The sequence below is a fragment of the Scylla paramamosain genome, chromosome 14 (genome assembly GCF_035594125.1).
Source record: "Scylla paramamosain isolate STU-SP2022 chromosome 14, ASM3559412v1, whole genome shotgun sequence".
Taxonomy (NCBI): Eukaryota; Metazoa; Arthropoda; class Malacostraca; order Decapoda; family Portunidae; genus Scylla; species Scylla paramamosain.
Genome location: NC_087164.1, coordinates 3,826,385 through 3,842,422, shown reverse-complemented (window position 1 = coordinate 3,842,422; position 16,038 = coordinate 3,826,385). Strand labels below are relative to the sequence as shown.

Genomic DNA, 16,038 nt, shown 5'->3' with positions numbered 1-16,038 from the left:
GAGCGTTATTAGTACAGTACACCTTCTCAAGTTGAGTTTTGCTGAGCGGCTTGTTAAACTGCGCAATACTGATACGAGTAGCTACAAAGCAAAACCTCTCTCTCTCTCTCTCTCTCTCTCTCTCTCTCTCTCTCTCTCTCTCTCTCTCTCTCTCTCTCTCTCTCTCTCTCTCTCTCTCTCCAGCAATTGGTACCGAAGAGAGAGAGAGAGAGAGAGAGAGAGAGAGAGAGAGAGAGAGAGAGAGAGAGAGAGAGAGAGAGAGAGAGAAAATCGAGTCCGTCATGATAATTCCCAACAGACCATCACTTCCCCTTGATAAGATGGCATTCCCTGCCGTGTTCCTCCTCCTCCTCCTCCTCCTCCTCCTCCTCCTCCTCCTCTTCCTCCTCCTCCTCCTCCTCCTTCTCCTCCTCCTGCTGCTGCTGCTACTATTGCTGCTGCTCTGGCAGCCCGACACCACCACCACCACCATCGCCACCATCACACACACTGCAGCTCTCAAACGCAAGCCTTCCCCCGGCAAACACGCACTGCTACACTCACTGGGGTACTGGCGCGTTAAAAGGCAAGTGAGAAGGGAAGGAAAAGTAACTCATCTCAGTCTCTCTCATTCCCGTCCCTACGCTCGCTCCCCTTTACCGTCCCCCTCAAACTATTAGACCCTGAAATCCGTGCCTGATCCCCACCCTCCCTCCCTCCTGCTCCCCCTTCCCCCCTCTCGGTGGTTTAAAGTGAATTTGAAACCAATTGAAACCCGACACTCGTGACAAATGTGCCCGCAACAAGGTATTGGATCCGTAATGGGATTTAATTGCACATGTGTTGCTTGGTTGGCTGGCTGCTAGTGGTGGCGGCGGTGGTGGTGGTGGTAGTGGTGATGGTGGTGGTGGTGGCGGTGGTGGTGGTGGTGGTGGTATTAAGAAGAGCAGTCATGTATAAAACATAAGGTAGTCATGCTTTTTTTTTTTTTTGACAATGGTCTCTCTCTCTCTCTCTCTCTCTCTCTCTCTCTCTCTCTCTCTCTCTCTCTCTCTCTCTCTCTCTCTCTCTCGAGTGGTTTCCTTTCCCTTCTCTTTCATCAGGTTTAATGCTCATTCATTTTCCCATCCTTGTCTCTGTTTCCTAGTCTTCCTCTTTCTTCTATGTTTCCCGTCATCTTCCTCTTCTCTTTTCTCTCTGGTTTATTCTTATCTCTTTCTTAATTCTCAGCTCTTCTCTTCTTATTCTTTATTCTTTCCCATCTTTTTGCCTTTATTATTTTTTATACTTATTCCTCTTCCTCTCTCTTCCTATCACCTCTTCTTGTCTTCATTATCCTCTTACAACGCTTCGTACTCCATCCTTCCTCTCTACTTTTCCCCCTTTCCAACCCTAAGGCTTTCTCCCCATATCTTTCTCCCTCCCTTCTCTTCTTCTTTCTGCTATCCTTACATTTCCCTGCCCACTTGACCTGTCCCGCCTCTCCGCTCTCCTCTCTCCTCCTCCATCGTTCGTCCCGACCATCTGTCCCCTCTTTTTTTTTTTTTTTCGTCTGGCGCCTCGTTCACGTTGTTTCATCGCTCGCTTCCCTCTGAGACACCAGGCGCTGGGATGTCGCTCGTCGCTATGCTGTGGCACGCACGCGGGACGAGGTGAAGAGGAGCAATCAGGGATGATTTAGGATCACATTCTCAAACACTTCTACCCGCATCTCCATTCAAAAGGCTCTAGTTCAAGTTACACGAGTTTTTAAAGGTGTTTCCACGGTTGTAATGAAAAATTAACAAGATTTCTACATTATTAACAGGAGAAGCACTCTTGAGAACCCGGCTAATCATCTCTGTGACCTTTCAAAATAGTCGTGGTGAGAAAGCAAAGCGTTTCTGAATATAGGACTTAGTGGCAATACAGGCACTAGTACAGGGGGTTGATAACTGACCTCTTGCTGCGTGTAAAGGCACATATACGTAAGCACACACACACACACACACACACACACACACACACACACACACACACACACTTGGTTCCCTCAGTGTGTCTCATTTATTCATACGGCCCAGCATAATCATAAGTTACAAACAGCTGTACTGGAAGGCAACGAAATTTCTTTCCTTATATTTCTGGCTTGTAGTAGTACATGCAAATGAACGTGATTTTACTTGCCCCTATCACTGCATGGCACTATAGAACTTAAAACCTTATTTTATCAGATTACTATCATGTGGCCAGCTTTGCTATGCTATGCATTAGTAGGGTGGTCCACGAAACTGTCCCTTTCCACCAGGGCTGTCGGGGCTGAGAGGGCAAATGATGTCTATATGAGCGTGTGGTGCTTTGTCTGTGCCATCCAGTGTAGGATTGTTGGCCTGGTGTACAGGTAGATTATCATTATTATTATTATTATTATTATCGTTATTATTATTTTTATTTTCATCATCATTATTATCATTTCTCTAGCATCTCTTCTCTATCTATTTAGTCTTAAAAGAAGAAAAGAAAACACCGAAATATGACACAGCGCTTTACCTGGCACAGACCGCTCTCACCTCGCCTTGCTCTACGGCACGGGGATTACAACAGTGCAATAAAGGAGGCAACAGACCATCAGCTGCCTTCATTCAATTCTTATCTAGTAGTTATGATCGTGCTTGCTTCACTCCCACACTTGAACTCTTCATCTGACTCTAAGAAACCGTCATCTCATGATCATTACTTTACCATTAAAGTTCATTAGTCTTTTTTTTTTCTTTACAGTAGCTCTATTGAACCGTCGTCACCCTTATTTCTTGCTGCATAAAGTAATGAAGGGATGTTTATGTGCCCAATAAGAGTAAACCATCAAACTTTTCAATATTTTCTCTGTTTTTCTGTACACGAAATTTTATTTAATTTGCCTCCCATGTGTCAGCGGAACAGACGTTGCCGAATCTTTCTGACAGCGTGAAGTAAAGGTGTGACTCAAATATGTACGGAGCAAACCTTAATTCCACAACTTTCGTTTCCCAAACACATCTTCGCTTCTGACTCAGCGGCATCTTCGTCATCTAGTCTTCCTCAGTGCTTGTAGTAATGACCATGTACTCAAAACATATGCGTAACAAACCATCAATTTCCCCAATCCTTTTTTATCTATCTATTTACAGGCCGACAACCCCAGACAGGGTGGCCGGGACAAAGCATCACACACTCATACACACATCATTCACACTCTTAGCCCCGTCAACTCCCGGTGGAATGGGAAAGTCTCATGGACTACGCTACTCAGGAACTTATGCATAGCACAGCTGACAACAAATATCCACAGCAAGGTCCGACAACATACATTGGTTTACCTCTGCCTCTTCACAACGAGACTGTTTCCTACTTCGCATCTACTCCAATCCAGAGTACTTCCTACAGAGTGCCCCTTGACCAGTATAAATAATCTTGTTTAATTCACTGAGAGACCTTCATTTGCTCTGACTCAGTAAAACCAACACATCGTCTTCCTTATTCCATGAAGCCATCTGAACTCTACTAAAATCCTTTGGCGAGTGCTTAACAAGTATGAAGGCACAGGAAGAAAGGAATGAAGGAGTGAACGAAGAAAGAAAAACAGAAAGAAAGAAGAAACAAAGAAGAAAGGAAAAAAGGAAGAAAGAAAGAAAGGAAGGAAGGAAGGTAGAAAGGAAGGAGAGAGAGAGAGAGAGAGAGAGAGAGAGAGAGAGAGAGAGAGAGAGAGAGAGAGAGAGAGAGAGAGAGAGAGAGAGAGTCCAAGCGTGTCAGAAAGAGCTGTTCTTACCACGACAGAAAACAAAACAGCCAAAGAAGACACGCCAGTACATCACAACTCTATCAAAAACCGGCATACGTATTCTTAAAAATTTCGGTGTCTTACGGTGGCCACTTCTCACAGGCTCCGGTGAAAGTTGCAGTAGTTTTCAAGGGTATTTTCATGATACTGGTGATGGTTTAACAAGGATTCTTCACTGTCAGTACAAAAGACACACATGGGAAACCGAATAATAATCTCTGCAGCTTTTAAAAATTTGTCCTTATGAGGGACCCAGACGTTTATGAATACTGGACACAAAACGGAAACCAAACACCGTAACTACTAATACCATACTACTTAGTGTCCTATTAGTAACTTTCAAGAATTGGTTACGTACAAAGAAGGGGAAGCTACTGACCGTGTCATCAATAATGACACACACACACACACACACACACACACACACACACACACACACACACACACACACACACACACATACATGGACCATAGCAGTGCAACAACAACAACAACAACAACAACAACAGGGCAACACGAGAAGTAAAAATGACCACCGGAAAGGCTCGTAACGAGCCATTATTGTGGCCCTGCATCTCTCTCTCTCTCTCTCTCTCTCTCTCTCTCTCTCTCTCTCTCTCTCTCTCTCTCTCTCTCTGAGAGAGAGAGAGAGAGAGAGAGAGAGAGAGAGAGAGAGAGAGAGAGAGAGAGTGTGTGTGTGTGTGTGTGTGTGTGTGTGCGAGTGAAACGGAGAACAAGAACAAGAACAAAACAAGAACAAGCAAAACAAGAACAAGAAGAGAATGAAGAAAAAGAAGAACAATAACAACAACAACAAAAGGAAAAGAAAAACCTGATGAGAACACAAAAGAAAGCGAAAGAGGAGGAATACAAAATGAAGAAGGAAATGAAAAGGAAGGAAACAATACAAGACGGAGGAGGAGGAGGAGGAGGAGGAGGAGGAGGAGGAGGAGGAGGAGGAGGAAGGAAGGAAGGGGATGGCGAGGAGGAGGTGTGTCCAGGCCCTAGTTTAGTATTGGTGAGTGACTTGGGTCGAAGATAATAGCATAAGAGGGTAAACCTTCCCTGGCCGCCTTCCCGCCTCCCTCTTCCCCAGGGACGGTCGGGGCGCGAGAGAGGAGAATCCCAAATCCCTTCCCCAGCTGGACTCGCCGCCTTATGCGATTACATTCCTTTGGAGAGGGGATTACACCGCGCAAGGAGGATCGGGTTTATAGCAAGTGCGCATGTGGTGGTGGTGGTAGTACTAGTAGCAGTAGTAGTAGTAGTAGAAGTAGTAGTAGTAGTAGTAGTAGTAGTAGTAGTAGTAAAAGTAGTAGTAGTAGTAACAGCAGTATAGTTGTATTTTCCTTGTAACTTATTTCTGTTTATCTCTGGTTTCTCGTGGTATATATTTTTTTACTCATTTAGGTTTATGGTTTCCACTTAATTTTCCCCCGGCCCCTTGTCGTAATACCAGTATATTTCTTATTTTACTCTTAGTGTTAGTTTCTTTCTCATTACTCCTGTTTTTTCGTTGTAGTTAACCCATTCAATTTTGTTTATATATATATATATATATATATATATATATATATATATATATATATATATATATATATATATATATATATATATATATATATATATATATATATATATATATATATATATATATATATATATATATCCGCTACCATCCCTCTCTCCTCTGGTTACTGTAAAGGAAAGGAAGCTGTGGTGGCGGTGGTGCGGAACTGAAACTTTACATCTCTAGTGTTGAGTCCAAAGCAACTCCCTCTCACCTCGCCGCAAGCTTTGTACATGGACAGCTGCACCGCTAAATCTTCTTGGTGTGCATGGAAAGGAAATCTCTGAAAACTTATACATCTAGGTAAATGTGACTTATGTAATTACTAATCATCACCAGAGAGAGAGGGGGAGGCGGGATTGGAAGAGGGGTGAGTGCGTGGAGAGGAACAGGTGCCAGGACGGTGATGGGCAGGATAGGTCTTCCCCGGACACCCAGTCTACACAGCAGCTACGTTACTAACAACTCTCTCTATTTACGGTAATGAAGGGGACTGCTGCAGCGCCGCCTAAGATAACTGGACTTCTAAATCTCATTGTAGTCTTTCTTCAGCGCGGAAAAATAGAAATGACCGATTTTTTGTTAACTATTATTGTTTCTATAATGCTCCTGTTGCGTTCTTCAGTGAATCAGCCAACTGTGGAGTCTGTATTTGTTAAGGACGCCGTGGTGTCTTGGTTTAGCTGGCACCCTTGGAATTTTAAGCTCTTCATGCATACATTCACATCTTACGTATCATCTATTCGAATGCCACTGCACACGGGAAGTCAACATAATCGAACCATTACATTGGCATCATTGATACACATTTCAGTAATTTGATCAAACCTTGGACGGTGTTGATAGAGATGGCGCCCGTCCCTCACCTTCTCTCCCTCCCTCGACATACAGTGATTGGTACCACTGCAGCCGATGACATATATTTAAACAGATTGACACAAGGCGCCGCCACAACACGGGCCTGTGGTGAGAACCATTTTACATAATTGGTTTGTGAGGGACGAGTCCACCGGGGCGGGGAGAGTTGGGGACAGTGCTGGGCTGGGGGAGGGGGAAGGGGCGGAGAAGGGAGAGGGTTGTGAGAAGGGAAGGTAAAGGGAATGCGTTCTCTCTCTCTCTCTCTCTCTCTCTCCACCACAGCGTAGTGACCAGTGCTGTACATCCACTATGCCTATGTTACATTAAATAGAAAAGGCTTTCCTCAAGTGAACCCTTCCAATGAATGTTGCTCCGAGATTTTCCCTTTCTCATTAATTAGCTACAGTTTCCCATAGCCGCTGATCGTCCTCTACGCGTTAATGACAACCCTTGAATGGAAAATCGATTATATTTATTCCATAATTTTCCTGAACTCTTTCTATCGCAATCGTCATTCCGCCAAACTGGCTCAACTTTGGCCGCTGCTAATCCAGAGACGCAACCTCAAGGGAAGGCCGCCGCGATTGCCAGCGGCCGGTATTATTCTGGCCGGCGTCACCACCTAACCCTATCAGCAGCCATTGTTCCGACCAGAATGGCAACGGCGTCTGCCTTGCCCGCCGCCGGCACTTCTTCCCGCCCCTGCTTAATGAGGGGAGCGAGCCATGAAAGATTGTACTTGTTGTTATTACACAGGAAAGCGTCGTCTGCTATAGCGGAATACAAGAGAGAGTAAACAAACTATATGAAAAGCAAAAATTCTTTGATATGCAAAATAGTGGCTACATGACGTACAGTACGTCTTGTGTTCCTCATTTCACAAAGCAGCACACGATGGTAATGTTGCCTCGTTATTTGCTTAGAAATGTGTGTCCATACAATCTGACCACTAACTCAGTCCTTCCTTTATCAGTTTACAGATTTCCTTTGAACATTCTTAGGCATCTTGTAATATACCAATGCACATTTCCTCCGCGAATGTGAGAAGACGGTGGCCGAGTGGTCTGCTCATTGAGATGGCCAGAGTGTGTTTTAGTTCTTCAGAGACAGTATTGGAGTGCCGACCGATGGATCATTCACAAGTCGCCCGAACATCCCGCCAGAGATCGCCGCCCCTGGTCAAGTGAAGCACCGCAAGGGCATATACGAAGCATCATTATAAAAAGCAAGCGCTCTTCTCCCCACGCAGGGACAGGCTCAGACCAGACATCGGTGCATCAAATATGTAGACACCATGAATGTGCGCGAGGCCCATAAACGTTGGAAAAATAACAAATAGAGAAATAGAAATAAATATATAAAACTAAAAATAATAATAACAACAACAATAATAATAATAATGATAATAAAAATAATGATAATAATAATAATAATAATAATAATAATAATAATAATAATAATATGAAAGTAAAAAGAACTCATTAACTAAGAGTGGTCAATATTAGGCGTAGTTTCTATTTTGTTAGTGTTGTTGCTGATGTAGATGTTATAGTTAATGTTGTTGTTGTTGTTGTTGTTGTTGTAGCTGACCAGTCGCTGCAAGCTGGCATGCACTCATCACGCATACTGAGCACCACAGAACCCTGACAGTTAACACCCTGCTGACCATGACAATGGGAAACAGTTTATGAGCAAAACTGTACCGTGGAACATTTATTGCGCAGGTCCACTGCTTATACCCACGTCCCAGCAACCCTCCCTGCAAACACTCCAGAGATCACCGCCTCCACCCTCATCCACGGCCCCGTCTCACACCCTCACCCTCCTGGACACACCCACTCGTCTTACTGCCTCGTGATGGGATGACAAATGAACGCCCGCACACCCATTACCGCTGCACACGTAAGATATAAAAGGGAATTATTCTACAGCAATCGTGTTTGAGGGGATGGCGAGGTGGCCAGTCCTGGTGGATTCTCTGGCAGCCCGTCCAAAGAAACTCGGCGAGACATGAATGATGCATCTCACTACATTCATTCCAGTGGCCTCGTCTCTCTTCCTTACCCTCTTTCCCTCCCTCGCGTCCCTTTATACATTTCCATAATAGCGTAATCAGAATTGTCGCAGCGCTATCTTACTGGTCATCAGAGAGAGTATGAAAATGATACTACACTCGCCTTCGGTGCACGAAATGCAGACCAATGAGAAGGGAGACAAAAACTGATGTCCTTTTCGCATTGATTCGTTCACGGACATAGAATCACATGCCGCGATGCGTAAAATAGGCAGAAACGCGACATCTCGTTCCGATAAACACAATTCACCAAATTGTCCGCGCCAGTGAGCAGCAATCTGCAGATGAGAAATGTCCGCAGCACCAGCCCCACCTTTGCTTACTTGTAAATATCACACAAATACAACCAAACAGCTCCAGTACATACTCACTAAAAGACTTACGGTATGTGAGAAAACGTGTAGTTAGAAAAAATAACAAGCTTCAACCCACGAAAAGAGGGTCATCGGAGGCGGGATCAGGGAGCGACGCGGGACGAGGCACAAGGGACGTTACATTCTCGGTCAGTCACCGCGGTAATGCATACACGAGTAGCCGCCGCCGGACGCCTGTCACATGTGTGCAAGGATGCCTAGCCTGCCCCTGAACATCGAATGAGTAAATTGGTTGAGTACACACACACACACTAATAAACTTTTCAAAAAAGATTGAAGAAAGATGTTAGGAAATAAGCCTATAGTTTTCCTAACTGTGCAATCAGCCAGTCAACTGATGAAGTAGTGTGTGTAAGAAGCGAATGTTCATAGCTTTAAAGATAAATATGACAAATTAACTCTAAAAGACGGACATTACGAGCCTGATATATATATATATATATATATATATATATATATATATATATATATATATATATATATATATATATATATATATATATATATATATATATATATATATATATATATATATATATATTTACTGGTGCAAGAGAAAGCAGAACAAAAAATCCAACTAAAAACGAAGAAGAAAACTGAAAACGAGAAAATACTATTTTTAATATAAGCAAATAAGATATTAAAATTAATAAGGAAACATAATAACATGATAGACATAAAACACAAGTATACTATTGTCCATATTTCTTTATTGCACTGCCCGCGGCCAGACTTCCAACCTTTTTTACCACAATATGAGAGTTAATGTGTTGTGCACCCAAAATGGAATCACAAACATTCCTAACGCAATGGTTCATAGGCATGTACCTCAAGGGGCACTGCCTCCCTCCTTACACCTACAGTACTCCAGGAACAGTGATGACAGAATCTAGAATGGAATGTAGAATAGGTAAAGGAAGAAAGAGAAAAGTAGAAGAGAACAATCCGTCAATGCAAATGGTAGCAGTGCACGTCTCATTCATCATGGTCCCTGTAAAGAGAGGGTTTACACGGGGGTTTATACGGGGCAATTCGCGACTGCTTGCAGCCGGGATTGTGCAGCCGGGAGCGAGATGCAGCCGGGAGTTGCTGGGACCATATTCTGAAACACTAATGACTGCACCTCGACTATTTTCGAAAGGCTCTTCGTTGAAGTTACACGAATTTTCAAGGGTGTTTTTACGGTTCTACTGACAGATTAACAACATTTTCATATTACAAACACTCATGAGAACCCAACTAATCATCTCGGTGGTCTTTGAAAACAGTCGTGGTGAGAGAGCAAAGCGTTTCTGAGTAAGGGTCGTTTGCCGGAGCAGCCGGGAAACCGCTCTGTCGGTCTGATCGTCTGCCATCCCGGCAATTTTCCAGGACCAAATGAGAACAACTATCACTATAAAATTGAAAATAGGAGGAATATTGTTGGAAAGGGTTTTAGTAATAACCATTGACTGTGCCATTATATACAATAAATTAATAAAATATTTGAATTTATTAAAAGAAAGAATATATGAAAATAGGCACGGAATTGGTTTGTTTACATCGTCATTGAAGAAGCAGCGGCCCAGCATGTGTGTTTTACCAGAAAGCATCATAAGCACCACAGCCTACAAGGCTATATAGACCAGGAACGAGTCCAAAATTACTTCTTTTGTGTGAATGCTTTCAGCTGGAACATTCCGGCTGCTCCGGGCGGCTACAAACAACCGGGTGGAAAAACAGCCACGTGTAAAAGGCTGTCAAGGACTGAGCCAAACAGCACGGTCACGTCATAATTCTCTCTCTCTCTCTCTCTCTCTCTCTCTCTCTCTCTCTCTCTCTCTCTCTCTCTCTCTCTCTCTCTCTCTCTCTCTATGTGTGTGTGTGTGTGTGTGTGTGTGTGTGTGTATATATATATATATATATATATATATATATATATATATATATATATATATATATATATATATATATATATATATATATATATATGTATATATAATTTATTTATTTAGCTCTATCGATATCTGAGGTCTCTCCGTTGATAATAAGATCAGCCTTTACCGTGTGCAACTACAAGTTGACATTTACTTCCTGCGACTAAGGGAGCGAGCTACCGAAAAAAAAAAAAAAAAAAAAACTAATGTTGGTCTGCTACCGTTGTTAATTACTCTTCACACGTGTGTGGAGTGGTGGAAGCAACGAAGGTTACATCGCGCTTGTAGTTTTTATTTATCTATTTTATTTATTTATTTTTTTTTCAGCGGAGACCCGAATATTAAAAATATCAGAACACAAATTTTCCGTCGAACAAATATAAATAATTTCAAATATAAAAGTCTAATACTTCAAGTTACAACACATGTCTTATGAACTTGATTAATCTTCTCAGTTATTTCTGTATCTTTGGCAAATTTAATCCATAATTTCTCATCACGCTTCATTGTTGCCTAATTCTGTCGGCAGGTTAGCTGAACTACGTACGAGATAATATTTCCTGTGATATTTTCTCATTCAACATTATGTCTCCTTAAGTGTGAAAATACCTTCAGAATATCACATGGCTCTCTCCGCTTCTTTATAAATAATTCATTTTGCTTAACTTCGCTGGGTTTATCAGAGAAATTCCGGCGAACTCACTACCTCCTGCATCCATGCTCGGATACTGAAGCAACCCACCTCCTCTCTTGAATCGCTTTGTCAGCCATGACGGCGTCTCAGTGTTCTTTCTCCTTCAAATTTAGAATTTCATCATGGTTTGTATATAAATTATAAAACTCCCACCTGTGGAGGACGGTAATGTGTTTGAATATGGTCATCCGTACAGCGTTAACAAAGATTGCAGAAAAGGAAGAAAGATGGACAAAGTCAACGGTATATATATAAAAAAAAAGGTTGTAAATAACTTTCACACATTTCCAACCACAAACTTTCCTCTCATTGCCTTTCAAGCGAGTGATAAAGTTTGCAGCCATTGTGTTCGCTCGCTGCTGTCATCTTGTGCTAATTTCCAGCCAGAACCAGTACATGGACTTCTGACCTTCGCTAAATAAGAGAGGGGGGAAGGGGGGTGTTGATTCCAGGACGACCAGAATAAAGGTTTGGGGAAAAGTATATAACAATGTGTGAGAACTAGGCATTTGATACGTGTGGGAGGTTGCTTTACGGTAGCTCTGGTGAGTGTCATCTTGTGCACTACTGATTGCGTGGCCGACCTGCATTCCTCTAAGTTCTAATCTGGAATGAAAAAGGAAATGTTACTTACTTCAATGAAAAATGTGTCCTTGTCTTTAGTCTATCCTTGTTGGAGACGGAGCCACTACATTTCGTAAATCACCACGCATACATTTCACTGTGTTGTTTCACTCTGATATTTTGTTCCATATAAAGCCTTTCGTTTACCAGTGATGAGTGAATTCCTTATTTTTACCGCAGGCGCTAGATGACTCTCACTCCGCACTCTCTCACGCGTCGTTTCGTTTACCTCTAGCAGAGTCACAGACGAAGCAGTTGCTCTGGATTTTTAACAGAACGATTCACTGACTTCACTCTCCTGTAACCTCCGAAACACTGCAAAAGTAGCAACTCTTTCGACTTGGTCGAAATGTGTAACTACGGTCAGACATGTGTTATTCGAGCAATGAATATAATTTAACTTTTATGGCATTTGCTCATTCTTTTGCGTAGAAAAACGATTCAGAATTAAGGTTACATTTATGTTAAAATGCAAATTGTGATCAAATTTAATTAGGCTAGCTCGAGTCTGCATGCATCCCTTAAGGAAGTCTCTTACAAGCTATTGTCTAACAACATATTTTGAGGTTATGTATGCATGTACGTAAACTTTCTGTCCAAATCGCAGTCACTAGCATTTTTTGCTCATTTACTACTGAGATTTGTATTCGAACAGTCTCGGAGCCGTGAACGTATTGCCGTACAGCATTCCTTTGATCTTATGATCACCTCAATCCAATTATTCTGATTTTGTAAAAAAAATATGAGTACATTTTAAAATAAACAAATAGACTAGTTAACTATGAGATGTTAAATATAAGTAATGTCTATTAAAAAAAAAAAGGCTAAAATTTAACAAATTTCAATATAAAAAACCGCAAAAGGATTTTAATCATAAGAAATAATTTCAAGCATCAAGTGATACCAGTAAATGACACACTGGTCCTTCATGAAACACATTCGTGTGTAGGGTGGAAATGTGAGGCAGGAGCCTCATCTTTACTTCTTGGTTTGAATTCCTTAGATTTACATATCAACAGCTTTCACCTGTTGAGATTCTATCTTTGCTGTCTTTCTTAATTTCGACAAAGCATATGATACTTCTAAGAAATACCATACCTAGCTTTGACTAATTACAGTATCTGCCCTTAATATCACTGGCGACATGAGTTTATTCCTTTTTCGCTGCTCGAATTTCTGATGTCTGAATTACTTCTCCTTTCCCTCAAATTGAAGGTGTCCATCAAAGAATCATGTCTTCATGAACACCTTATTCTTTATTGTAGTTGATGACATCATGTCTACTGATTAGTGTGGAATCCTGTTTGTATAGATGATCTTGCTCTCTGTGCATGTGGTTAATCTCCCTCAACAGTCTGTCATCCTATATATAATTTCCTTTTTAATTACTTCCCTCTACAGCGGTTCTCTGCTACAAAGTCCTATTATGCATATTTTCTTCACTCCCTGCACTTTACCTCCATTCCATCCTTATAAGACTCCCTTGAAATATCACACTTTTGATGAGTTTCTTGGCCTAGTTTTTTTTTATTGATGACTTACAAAGAAGAAACGCATCTTAGCAAACTTTCCATTGTATTTTGAGTATGCTAACTGTAAGACACTTTGGTTTATTCAAACTCTTTTCATTGTCAGTTATGAGTGTGATGGGTATTGTTTGGCTTCTTCTCTCTCAGACTTATTAATTTCTATCCACTATTTTGGATTATGCTTAATTCTAGTTCTTAGTGCATTTTGTTTCTCTTGAGCAGAGAACCCTTATGTCAGGCGTATCCTCACTTCCATGTTGTTGCACCTTCCTTTTCTTTTGATGTATGGCGAGGTTTCATCTATTCCTTACTAATAAGATCACTCTTCTCCTTGATCAATTTTCCCCCATTCATAAATACTACAGTCTCTCCCTCTAAATGCACACCCTTGTTTTCCATTCTCCTATCCTCAATTTTAATGTCCTTTTCTAGTCATTCCATATTCTTCACCCTCAAATTCTTCTGTAATATCTACAGTTATGGTAGTGGGAACATCATTATACTCTGGCAACCTGCCCATCAACACTGCCTGAATCCATGTATGCAGTATGGTTTGGGAATACTTATCACTATCAATAGTAGACACAGCACCATCATTTTATTACTTGAAATTCAAAATTGACAATATTTAGTGGTTTCACCATCATTGCCTGTATATATTATCAAAAGTGATAAGTAATCATAAAGTATCCCACACAGACTGTAGAAGGAAAGGTTGGCAGAGTATGACAATGCAACCTTGTCTCCAAGACCGTGACTATAATTTCTTGAAGGCTGATACACCACTTTTCATCATATGATCCTTTCTCACACATCTGTTTACCTTTGCCACTAGCATCTTCATTGTTACAGATGGCTCTTAATTCTCCCATGGCTCTGATTTTGCAGTCTTCTTTCCTTCTCAACACTTCTGGTTCTGATTGCAAACCATATCAAGGTTCCTTATAATTCAACTGTATTTTACTCTCTCTCTGTATTAAATGTTTTCATTCTTATTTCTCTGTTATTTTAGAATTTTACCGACTTGCAAAATTCTTTCTCTCTCCTCTGTTAACCTTTTAATCTGTAAAATTAAAGAGTTGTCTTGTATCTCCATTTGCATGAAGGGTTCCAAGCCATGCTGGAATAGCTGATAATGAACATCAACTCACTGGCACCCTTTGCTATTCTGTTAGATTGTCATTGTTTCCTAAGAAGTCCCATCTTCTGACTGTTTCCCTACTTTTAACTCCTTTTTTCATAATTGCAGACAGTCATTCTAATCTGAGCTCTCAAAAATCAAATTGCATAGTTAATCCTCCATATCGCTTTGATCAGACTAAAGCCACAGGAGCACATGATGCAAGATTATATTTACATGATTTACATGACAGAGCCACATCAACTAACTTACTTCATGACTTACTCTCCACTGACCTCTCACCTGGCTTGCAGTAACCTATTCTGTCTAGTACCATCTCTCATTTGGCTCATCTTAACTAACTTTCTTATCTTCATACCTTCACAGAAGCATCTAATTTCCTAAATCAGGGGTTCTCAACTATTTGCAAGCTGGACTCCCTCATGGTTGGTTCAATGCAGTTGGAGCACCCCTCCTTCCTGCACCACCCACTCAATTCTCTCCCCAACCATGCCACTATATATAGATAGATAGAATCAGATAGACAGCCCTTACTGCATCTCCTTTGTACTAATATCTAGTGAGTCTGATTTTTTGTGATTTTTTCCCCTCTTGTCCTGTACTCGCACACTCCCCCCCCCAAATCGGTTGAGAACCACTGCCCTAGACAATATGCAGTAAAGCACTTCCTACATGAAATCCATCAACACTGTCTGTTTGATTTGACCCTCTCCCTATAACAGTTAATTTATCTTTAATCTCTTCATGCAACTCTATATTACCATTGGGCCTTTGATTTACCATAATACCACATGACCTTTGGTGTCTGACACTTTCTTGATTTCTATGACTGCTGAGGTTTTCACCTTCAAGAGCTTGTACCTTATGAAAGCCATGCTTGGTATATATCAACTATCTCTCTTAGAAGACCAATACATTACACTAAGCGTGAACAGTAAATCAGTAAAAAAAATGGCCTAAAGGCATCTAGAAGTCTTGAGTAAATATTTTAATATTTATTAAGGCACTGCTACACATTTGCTTATCAATAAAAGGCACAGGGAATGAGCATTATTCTACATAATTTCTCCCCAAGTGATAACAGTGATGTAATATATTCATAATCCACTCATAATAACCTCATACAATTTCTAAAATTTTATAACAAGCTTGTACTTTTGCCTAATTTGTTCCTACACACTTAAATTATAATTTACACAGTATATGCATCTCATGGAGCAAAGTTCACTTAAAGATATCTAGCATTGGTTTATTTACACTGAAGTTATATTGGTGATATCAATGAAGCTTTTTTTTCCAACTTGTAATCATTGACGAATCATTAGGATTTATACAATAAATTCCTGTTAAAATTACTAATGTTAATATTCAATTAACATTATTGAGAAAAAAAAGAAAAAAAAATTACTGTTCACTAGACATCAATGTGCATTTTTGACACATAAAATATTCCGTGATCTTCATGGACATTTGCAATTCTTTA

At 40.9% G+C, this 16,038-nt stretch overlaps 1 protein-coding gene and 1 long non-coding RNA gene across 2 annotated transcripts in view; one reads left to right on the top strand and one right to left on the bottom strand.

The window, feature by feature from the left end:
- Positions 1 to 15,536, bottom strand: part of LOC135106761 (uridine-cytidine kinase 2-like) — a 190,082-nt gene extending 174,546 nt beyond the window's left edge. Inside the window, exon 1 of the mRNA XM_064016038.1 lies at positions 11,896 to 15,536. The gene's annotated coding sequence lies outside the window, so the exon portion shown is untranslated. The remainder of the gene's footprint in view (positions 1 to 11,895) is intronic.
- Positions 443 to 4,657, top strand: LOC135106763 (uncharacterized). Its single transcript, XR_010271454.1, has 2 exons — positions 443 to 565; positions 3,126 to 4,657. It is a non-coding gene; the product is annotated as an uncharacterized LOC135106763 (long non-coding RNA).
- Positions 15,537 to 16,038: the final 502 nt, after the last annotated feature.